At 51.4% G+C, this 10,618-nt stretch overlaps 1 pseudogene; it reads right to left on the reverse strand.

The window, feature by feature from the left end:
* Positions 1–614: 614 nt before the first annotated feature.
* Positions 615–10,618, reverse strand: part of LOC124035386 — an 18,453-nt pseudogene continuing 8,449 nt past the window's right edge.

Genomic DNA, 10,618 nt, shown 5'->3' on the forward strand with positions numbered 1-10,618 from the left:
TGGTGCCAGCCCCATTCAATGTTGAACCACCCATCGTGTTGGTAATTGAGCCATCTTTGGTGGATCAAGCTCTTGTTGGTGCCAGCCAGTGTTGGTGCCATCGTGTTGGACTGACCTGGTGCCAGTCATGTTTGGTTAACAGTTGGTACCGTGTTGGTGCCAGCCCTTCAATATGAACACCAATATAATGAGCCCTTCAATATGAACACCAATATAATGAGCCCTTCAATATGAACACCAATATAATGAGCCCTTCAATATGAACACCAATTATCAAGCCCTATAATGTGGTCCTTCTGTAGCTCAGTTGGTAGAGCATGGCGCTTGTGACGCCAGGGTAGTGGGTTCGATTCCAACCTTTCGGTTACTAATGCTCTAACCACTAGGACCACCCATATGTAGAATGTATGCACACATGACTGTAAGTCGCTTTGGATAAAAGCGTCTGCTAAATGGCATATATTATTATTATTATATATATTACTTCAATATGAACACCAATATAATGAGCCCGTCAATGTGAACACAATATAATGAACCCTTCCAATAACACCAAATAATGAGCCCTTCAATATGAACACCAATATAATGAGCCCTTCAATGTGAACACCAACGCAAAAACCACAATTTTCAAAAAAAATAGACAACAACACGATGAGCGTGTTTTACCTGCCGTAAGTGGGTCCTACAGCTTCCACTTTTTACCTTAAAAACAAAACACACATCTGATTGTTTTACTTCTTTATCTTCTCCACGTTGTTGTTGATGTTGTTGTTGTTGTTGTTGTTGTTCTCTTTCCTCAGCGCTCGTGGGATGATCTTCTTCTGGACAAATAGTCTTTGGAGGAACTTGTCCGAGAGTCTCAGAGGGAAATAACTATAGACGAAGTACATGAGGCCCACGCCGGGCCCAGCGTAGTATCGGACCAGGGGCCGGGGGGAGAGCAGCGCCTCGCTGATGGTGTTGATGACTGGTGACAGGTCCTCGTTAGCCGACTGGGCGAAGTGTTGGAAGAGCTCCTTGGTCTCGTGTGTGTAGTCTTCCCCGTACTCCTCCAGCAGGCCCGCGGACAGGTTGTGGATCAAGCTCTTGTACTGACTCTCCCAGTACTCCTGGTTACCGGACTGACCTGGGATCAGGAGATATGGAGGGTTTGAGTTAACAGGGAGTTTACTTTACACCGTAGGTTCTATCCCAGTACTCCTGGTTACCGGACTGACCTGGGATCAGGAGATATGGAGGGTTTGAGTTAACAGGGAGTTTACTTTACACCGTAGGTTCTCTCCCAGTACTCCTAATAAGGTGCTAATAACATGCTAATTTATTTATTTTGATTTATTTTACCTTTATTTAACTAGGCAAGTCAGTTAAGAACAAATTCTTATTTTCAATGACGGCCTAGGAACAGTGGGTTAACTGCCTGTTCAGGGGCAGAACGACAGATTTTGTACCTCCTTGTCAGCTCGGGGATTTGAACTTGCAACCTTTCGGTTACTAGTCCAATGCTCTAACCACTAGGCTACCCTGCCGCCCCATGTGATGTTATCATTACTAATAAGGTGCTAATAACATGCTAATACGGAACTAATAACACGCTAATAAGGTGATAATAACATGCTAATAAGGTGCTAAAAACATTCTAATAAGGTACCAATAACATGCTAATATGGTGCTAATAGCATGCTAATAATGTGCCAATAACATGATAATAAGGCACTAATAACATGCTAATAAGGTGCTCATAACATGCTAATAACATGCTAATAATGTGCTAATAACATGCTAATAGGGTGCTAATAACATGCTAATAAGGTGCTAATAACATGCTAATAAGGTGCCCATAACATGCTAATAACATGCTAATACTGCGCTAATAACATGCTAATAGGGTGCTAATAACATGAATAATGCTATAACATGCTAATAACATGCTAATAATGTGCTAATAACATGCTAATAAGGTGCTAATAACATGCTATATACAGGTCTAATAACATGCTAATAGGGTGCTAATAACATGCTAATAAATGCTAATAACATGCTAATATGGTCTAATAACATGCTAATAAGGTGCTAATAACATGATAATATGGTGCTAGTCAAATGCTAATACGGTGCTAATAACATGCTAATACGGTGCTAATAACATGGCTGCTAATAACATGCTAATAAGATGTAAATATGTTAGTCTAGTTCCACACATGGCGAGCCAATCAGAAGAGACAGATTGAGGTCACTCTACAATAAACTGTAAATGACACACTATGGTATCATCGTTGCTGCTATTAGCATGAAATGCTGGTAATGGAAATCTGCATAATGAGTGTATAGATAAAGATTTACACTGTTAATACCACCAATCAACATCACATGTGACAGCTGCACTTCCTGTGTGGCTCTGTAGAGATATCTATCCCAGGGTCTAACACCACCAGACATATCTACAGACTATATACAGGTCTGTGTGGCTCTGTAGAGATATCTATCTATCCCAGGGTCTAACACCACCAGATATATCTACAGACTATATACAGGTCTGTGTGGCTCTGTAGAGATATCTATCTATCCCAGGGTCTAACACCACCAGATAAATCTACAGACTATATACAGGTCTCTGGTTTCCATAGTACTCTAGAGGTCAGAGTGTGAACCACTCCGTATTCAGGAAACCACTCCCAGACAGCGAGTTGTACACCAATAAGATCAGAGGCCGGTATCCATGACAACACACAGATCAAACATCAGTGGAATCAAACTGTTTCAAATCTTAACTGCCAAAAAAGGGTCGTTATTTCATGTTCATATTCTAGATCTTTTAAAGCGCTAGTCCCCATCCCATCTAGCATCTCTGTGGCGTTAGTCCCCATCCCATCTAGCATCTCTGTGGCATTAGTCCCCATCCCATCTAGCATCTCTCTGGCGTTAGTCCCCATCCCATCTAGCATCTCTCTGGCGTTAGTCCCCATCCCATCTAGCATCTCTCTGGCGTTAGTCCCATCCCATCTAGCATCTCTGTGGCATTAGTCCCCATCCCATCTAGCATCTCTGTGGCGTTAGTCCCCATCCCATCTAGCATCTCTGTGGCATTAGTCCCCATCCCATCTAGCATCTCTGTGGCGTTAGTCCCCATCCCATCTAGCATCTCCCTTCGTTAGTCCCCATCCCATCTAGCATCTCTGTGGCGTTAGTCCCCATCCCATCTAGCATCTCTGTGGCGTTAGTCCCCATCCCATCTAGCATCTCTGTGGCGTTAGTCCCCATCCCATCTAGCATCTCTGTGGCGTTAGTCCCCATCCCATCTAGCATCTCTGTGGCGTTAGTCCCCATCCCATCTAGCATCTCTGTGGCGTTAGTCCCCATCCCATCTAGCATCTCTGTGGCGTTAGTCCCCATCCCATCTAGCATCTCTGTGGCATTAGTCCCCATCCCATCTAGCATCTCTGTGGCTTTAGTCCCCATCCCTTCTAGCATCTCTGTGGCTTTAGTCCCCATCCCTTCTAGCATCTCTCTGGCGTTAGTCCCCATCCCATCTAGCATCTCTCTGGCGTTAGTCCCCATCCCTTCTAGCATCTCTCTGGCGTTAGTCCCCATCCCATCTAGCATCTCTGTGGCGTTAGTCCCCATCCCATCTAGCATCTCTGTGGCGTTAGTCCCCATCCCATCTAGCATCTCTGTGGCGTTAGTCCCCATCCCATCTAGCATCTCTGTGGCGTTAGTCCCCATCCCTTCTAGCATCTCTGTGGCGTTAGTCCCCATCCCATCTAGCATCTCTGTGGCGTTAGTCCCCATCCCATCTAGCATCTCTCTGGCGTTAGTCCCCATCCCATCTAGCATCTCTCTGGCGTTAGTCCCCATCCCATCTAGCATCTCTCTGGCGTTAGTCCCATCCCATCTAGCATCTCTGTGGCATTAGTCCCCATCCCATCTAGCATCTCTGTGGCGTTAGTCCCCATCCCATCTAGCATCTCTGTGGCATTAGTCCCCATCCCATCTAGCATCTCTGTGGCATTAGTCCCCATCCCATCTAGCATCTCTGTGGCGTTAGTCCCCATCCCATCTAGCATCTCTGTGGCGTTAGTCCCCATCCCATCTAGCATCTCTGTGGCGTTAGTCCCCATCCCATCTAGCATCTCTGTGGCGTTAGTCCCCATCCCATCTAGCATCTCTGTGGCGTTAGTCCCCATCCCATCTAGCATCTCTGTGGCATTAGTCCCCATCCCATCTAGCATCTCTGTGGCATTAGTCCCCATCCCATCTAGCATCTCTGTGGCTTTAGTCCCCATCCCTCTAGCATCTCTGTGGCTTTAGTCCCCATCCCTTCTAGCATCTCTCTGGCGTTAGTCCCCATCCCATCTAGCATCTCTCTGGCATTAGTCCCCATCCCATCTAGCATCTCTCTGGCGTTAGTCCCCATCCCTTCTAGCATCTCTCTGGCGTTAGTCCCCATCCCATCTAGCATCTCTGTGGCGTTAGTCCCCATCCCATCTAGCATCTCTGTGGCGTTAGTCCCCATCCCATCTAGCATCTCTGTGGCGTTAGTCCCCATCCCATCTAGCATCTCTGTGGCGTTAGTCCCCATCCCATCTAGCATCTCTCTGGCGTTAGTCCCCATCCCATCTAGCATCTCTGTGGCGTTAGTCCCCATCCCATCTAGCATCTCTGTGGCGTTAGTCCCCATCCCATCTAGCATCTCTGTGGCATTAGTCCCCATCCCATCTAGCATCTCTCTGGCATTAGTCCCCATCCCATCTAGCATCTCTGTGGCGTTAGTCCCCATCCCATCTAGCATCTCTGCTGGCGTTAGTCCCCATCCCATCTAGCATCTCTGTGGATGCGTTAGTCCCCATCCCATCTAGCATCTCTCTGGCGTTAGTCCCCATCCCATCTAGCATCTCTGTGGCGTTAGTCCCCATCCCATCTAGCATCTCTGTGGTGTTAGTCCCCATCCCATCTAGCATCTCTGTGGCGTTAGTCCCCATCCCATCTAGCATCTCTGTGGCGTTAGTCCCCATCCCATCTAGCATCTCCCTTCGTTAGTCCCCATCCCATCTAGCATCTCTGTGGCGTTAGTCCCCATCCCATCTAGCATCTCTGTGGCGTTAGTCCCCATCCCATCTAGCATCTCTGTGGCGTTAGTCCCCATCCCATCTAGCATCTCTGTGGCGTTAGTCCCCATCCCATCTAGCATCTCTCTGGCAGTTAGTCCCCATCCCATCTAGCATCTCTCTGGACAGTTAGTCCCCATCCCTTCTAGCATCTCTCTGGCGTTAGTCCCCATCCCATCTAGCATCTCTGTGGCGTTAGTCCCCATCCCATCTAGCATCTCTGTGGCGTTAGTCCCCATCCCATCTAGCATCTCTGTGGCGTTAGTCCCCATCCCATCTAGCATCTCTGTGGCGTTAGTCCCCATCCCATCTAGCATCTCTGTGGCGTTAGTCCCCATCCCATCTAGCATCTCTGTGGCGTTAGTCCCCATCCCATCTAGCATCTCTGTGGCATTAGTCCCCATCCCGTCTAGCATCTCTCTGGCGTTAGTCCCCATCCCATCTAGCATCTCTGTGGCGGAGTCCCCATCCCATCTAGCATCTCTGTGGCGTTAGTCCCCATCCCATCTAGCATCTCTGTGGCGTTAGTCCCCATCCCATCTAGCATCTCTCTGGCGTTAGTCCCCATCCCATCTAGCATCTCTGTGGCGTTAGTCCCCATCCCATCTAGCATCTCTGTGGCGTTAGTCCCCATCCCATCTAGCATCTCTGTGGCGTTAGTCCCCATCCCATCTAGCATCTCTGTGGCGTTAGTCCCCATCCCATCTAGCATCTCTGTGGCGTTAGTCCCCATCCCATCTAGCATCTCTGTGGCGTTAGTCCCCATCCCATCTAGCATCTCTGTGGCGTTAGTCCCCATCCCATCTAGCATCTCTGGGCATTAGTCCCCATCCCATCTAGCATCTCTGTGGCTTTAGTCCCCATCCCATCTAGCATCTCTGTGGCTTTAGTCCCCATCCCATCTAGCATCTCTCTGGCATTAGGCCCCATCCCATCTAGCATCTCTGTGGCGTAAGTCCCCATCCCATCTAGCATCTCTGTGGCTTTAGTCCCCATCCCATCTAGCATCTCTCTGGCATTAGTCCCCATCCCATCTAGCATCTCTGTGGAGTTAGTCCCCATCCCATAGTCCTTCTGTAGCTCAGTTGGTAGAGCATGGCAGGAGTGGAGGCCAGGGTAGTGGGTTCGATTCCCGGAGGACCACCCATACATAGAATGTATGCACACATGACTGTGGAAGGAGGAGGTGGATAAAGGAGGTGGTGCTAAATGGCATATATATATCTAGCATCTCTGTGGTGTTAGTCCCCATCCCATCTAGCATCTCTCTGGCATTAGTCCCCATCCCATCTAGCATCTCTTTGGCGTTAGTCCCCATCCCATCTAGCATCTCTCTGGCATTAGTCCCCATCCCATCTAGCATCTCTGTGGCGTTAGTCCCCATCCCATCTAGCATCTCTGTGGCAGGAGTCCCCATCCCATCTAGCATCTCTGTGGCGTTAGTCCCCATCCCATCTAGCATCTCTGAAGGCGTTAGTCCCCATCCCATCTAGCATCTCTGTGGAAGTTAGTCCCCATCCCATGTGTTGGATGTGACAACTTTTGCATATTCCCCAGGACTGGTGTTACACCCAGACCCTTCTCCCTGCTCCCCAGGTATCCCTCCAGGAACAGGGTTGGAACCCTGACCCCTGACCCCTAACTTCTGACCTTTAACCTTTAACCCTTACCTGTCTTGTATGAGGATGGTAGTATGATGGAACACTTTGATCCCACAGGGTTCCAGCTATAACCCTAACCCCTAACCTCTGACCTCTGACCCTCACCTGTCTTGTATGAGGATGGCAGTATGGTGGACACTTTGACCCCCAGGGTTCCATTTCGTGGCGCAGTGTGTTGAGGAACAGGTTGAGAGCTGCCTTGGAGGCTCCGTACGCTGCAGGAACAGGGTTGGAGGCTGCTCTCCTGGACGGTCACAGAGGAACAGGGTTGGAGAGACAGCGAGGAGAGTATCTCAGGAACAGGGAGAGAGAGCCCTGAGGACAGATCTCTCCAGGAACAGGGAGAGAGAGAGCAGGAGAGAGAGGAAGGGAGAGAGAGCCCTGCAGGACAGTATCAGAGAGGAGAGAGAGAGGACAGAGATCAGAGATCCAGGAGACAGAGAGAGAGAGAGACAGAGAGAGACAGACAGGATACAGAGAGGAGAGACAGAGAGAGAGAGAAAGAGACAGAGGAGGGAGACAGAGCAGACAGGGAGGAACAGGGGGAGAGCCCTGAGGACAGACAGAGAGGAGACAGAGAGGAGAGCCCTGAGGAGAGAGACTCCAGGAACAGAGTTGAGAGAGAGCCCTGAGACAGGAGAGTATCTCTCCAGGAACAGGGAGGAGAGAGCAGGACAGTAGACTCCAGGAAGCAGGGAGGAGAGCCCTGAGGACAGTATCTCTCCAGGAACAGGAGGAGAGAGAGGACAGAGAGAGACAGAGAGAGAGAGAGAGAGAGGAGAGATCTCTCCAGGAACAGGGTTGAGAGAGCAGGAGAGAGAGGAACAGGGTTGGAGAGAAGGGACGTGTTTATCCAGGACATGTTAACTTTCCTCAGGAGTCATCTCACAGGACTATTATCTTAAAATAACTGATAAAATGTATCTTAGGAACAGGGTTGGAGAGCCCTGCAGGAAGCTTATTTTCCAGGACAGGGTTAATAGACATCAGTAAAGATAAGGAAAGAACACTGGTCCATACATATGGGAGGAGGTGGAGGAGGAGTAGGTGGAGGAACAGAGGTTGGAGGAGGAGGTATCTCTCCAGGAACAGGGTTGGAGAGGTGGAGGACAGGATCTGGAGGAACAGGGGAGGAGGAGGTGGAGGACAGGAGGAGGGGAGGAACAGGGTTGGAGGAGGCAGGAGGAGGAGGAGGAACAGGGTTGGAGGAGGAGGTGGTGGAGGAGGTGGAGGAGGTGGAGGAGGAGTAGGTGGAGGAACAGGGTGGAGGAGGTGGGGAGGACAGTATCTCTCCAGGAGGAGGAGGAGGAGGACAGTAGGTGGTGGAGGAGGGGTGGTGGAGGAGGAGGGAGGTGGTGGAGGAGGTGGAGGAGGTAGGAGGAGGAGGGGAGGTGGAGGAGGTGGAGGAGGAGGAGGTGGAGGAGGAGGTGGAGGAGGTGGAGGAGGAGGAGGTGGAGGAAGGAGGGGTGGAGGAGGTGGAGGAGGAGGTCTCTCCAGGAGGAGGAGAGGTGGTGGAGGAACAGGGGAGGAGGAGCCCTGGTGGAGGAGTATCTCTGGAGGAACAGGGGGAGGAGCCCTGGAGGAGGAGGAGGTGGTGGAGGAGGAGGAGGGAGGTGGTGGAGGAGGTGGAGGAGGAGGATCTCTCCAGGAGGAGGTGGTGGAGAGGTGGAGGAGGAGGAGGTGGAGGAGGAGGAGGTGGAGGAGGAGAGGGAGGAGGAGGATCTCTGGAGGAACAGGGTTGGAGGAGCCCTGCAGGACAGGTCTCCAGGAACAGGGTGGAGGAGGCAGGAGGAGGAGGTGGAGGAGGAGGTGGAGGAATATCTCTCAGAGGTGGAGGAGGAGGAGGTGGAGGAGGTATCTCTCCAGGAACAGGGTTGGAGGCCCTGGAGGACAGGATCTCTCCAGGAACAGGGTTGGAGAGGTGGTGGACAGGATCTCTCCAGGAACAGGTGGAGGAGAGCCCTGGAGGACAGGTGGTCTCCAGGAACAGGGTTGGAGAGCCCTGGAGGAGGAGGTCTCCAGGAACAGGGTTGGAGAGCCCTGCAGGACAGGATCTCTCCAGGAACAGGGTTGGAGAGCCCTGCAGGACAGTATCTCTCCAGGAACAGGAGGAGAGCCCTGCAGGACAGTATCTCTCCAGGAACAGGGTTGGAGAGCCCTGGAGGAGGTATCTCTCCAGGAACAGGGTTGGGAGGAGGAGGAGGTGGAGGACAGTATCTCTCCAGGAACAGGGTTGGAGAGCCCTGCAGGACAGTATCTCCAGGAACAGGGGTGGAGGAGGAGGAGGAGGTGGTGGAGGAGGTAGGTCTCCAGGAACAGGAGGTGGAGGAGGTGGTGGAGGACAGTGGAGGAAGGAGGGTGGAAGAGAGGTGGAGGTGGAGTAGTATCTCTCCAGGAACAGGAGGTGGAGGCCCTGCAGGACAGTATCTCTCCAGGAACAGGTGGAGGCCCTGGGACAGTATCTCTCCAGGAACAGGAGATGGAGGAGCCCTGGAAGGACAGTGGAGGTCCAGGAACAGGTGGAGGAGAGCCCTGGAAGACAGTATCTCTCCAGGAACAGGGTTGGAGAGCCCTGCCCTGCAGGATAGTATCTCTCCAGGAACAGGGTTGGAGAGCCCTGCAGGACAGTATCAGTATCTCTCCAGGAACAGGGTTGGAGAGCCCTGCAGGACAGTATCTCTCCAGGAACAGGGTTGGAGAGCCCTGCCCAGGGTACAGGACAGTATCTCTCCAGGAACAGGGTTGGAGAGCCCTGCAGGACAGGATAGTATCTCTCCAGGAACAGGGTTGGAGAGCCCTGCAGGACAGTATCTCTCCAGGAACAGGGTTGGAGAGCCCTGCCCTGCAGGACAGTATCTCTCCAGGAACAGGGTTGGAGAGCCCTGCCCTGCAGGACAGTATCTCTCCAGGAACAGGGTTGGAGAGCCCTGCCCTGCAGGACAGTATCTCTCCAGGACAGTATCTCTCCAGGACAGTATCTCTCCAGGAACAGGGTTGGAGAGCCCTGCAGGACAGTATCTCTCCAGGAACAGGGTTGGAGAGCCCTGCAGGACAGTATCTCTCCAGGAACAGGGTTGGAGAGCCCTGCAGGACAGTATCTCTCCAGGAACAGGGTTGGAGAGCCCTGCCCTGCAGGACAGTATCTCTCCAGGAACAGGGTTGGAGAGCCCTGCAGGACAGTATCTCTCCAGGAACAGGGTTGGAGAGCCCTGCAGGACAGTATCTCTCCAGGAACAGGGTTGGAGAGCCCTGCAGGACAGTATCTCTCCAGGAACAGGGTTGGAGAGCCCTGCAGGACAGTATCTCTCCAGGAACAGGGTTGGAGAGCCCTGCAGGACAGGATCTCTCCAGGAACAGGGTTGGAGAGCCCTGCCTGCAGGATCTCTCCAGGGAACAGGTCTGCAGGACAGTGCAGGACAGTATCTCTCCAGGAACAGGGTTGGAGAGCCCTGCAGGACAGTATCTCTCCAGGAACAGGGTTGGAGAGCCCTGCAGGACAGTATCTCTCCAGGAACAGGGTTGGAGAGCCCTGCAGGACAGTATCTCTCCAGGAACAGGGTTGGAGAGCCCTGCAGGACAGTATCTCTCCAGGAACAGGGTTGGAGAGCCCTGCAGGATAGTATCTCTCCAGGATAGTATCTTGCACTATTATTTAGCTTCGCGTTTTGTTTGGTATTTTGTTGTTTTTGATCGGTGATCATTTAATAAAGGAAGGAAAATGTACAGCTTGTTCCACTCACAACTGGTTTAAACCCCTGAACGTTGTGATTAGACGATGTGGAAGGTGTGTGTACGAGTATGTGGTGAATTGTATTTCTGAGTGTGTTTATGTGTCATTCACCCCACCTGCAG

This window comes from Oncorhynchus gorbuscha, linkage group LG05 (genome assembly GCF_021184085.1).
Source record: "Oncorhynchus gorbuscha isolate QuinsamMale2020 ecotype Even-year linkage group LG05, OgorEven_v1.0, whole genome shotgun sequence".
NCBI classification, from domain to species: domain Eukaryota; kingdom Metazoa; phylum Chordata; class Actinopteri; order Salmoniformes; family Salmonidae; genus Oncorhynchus; species Oncorhynchus gorbuscha.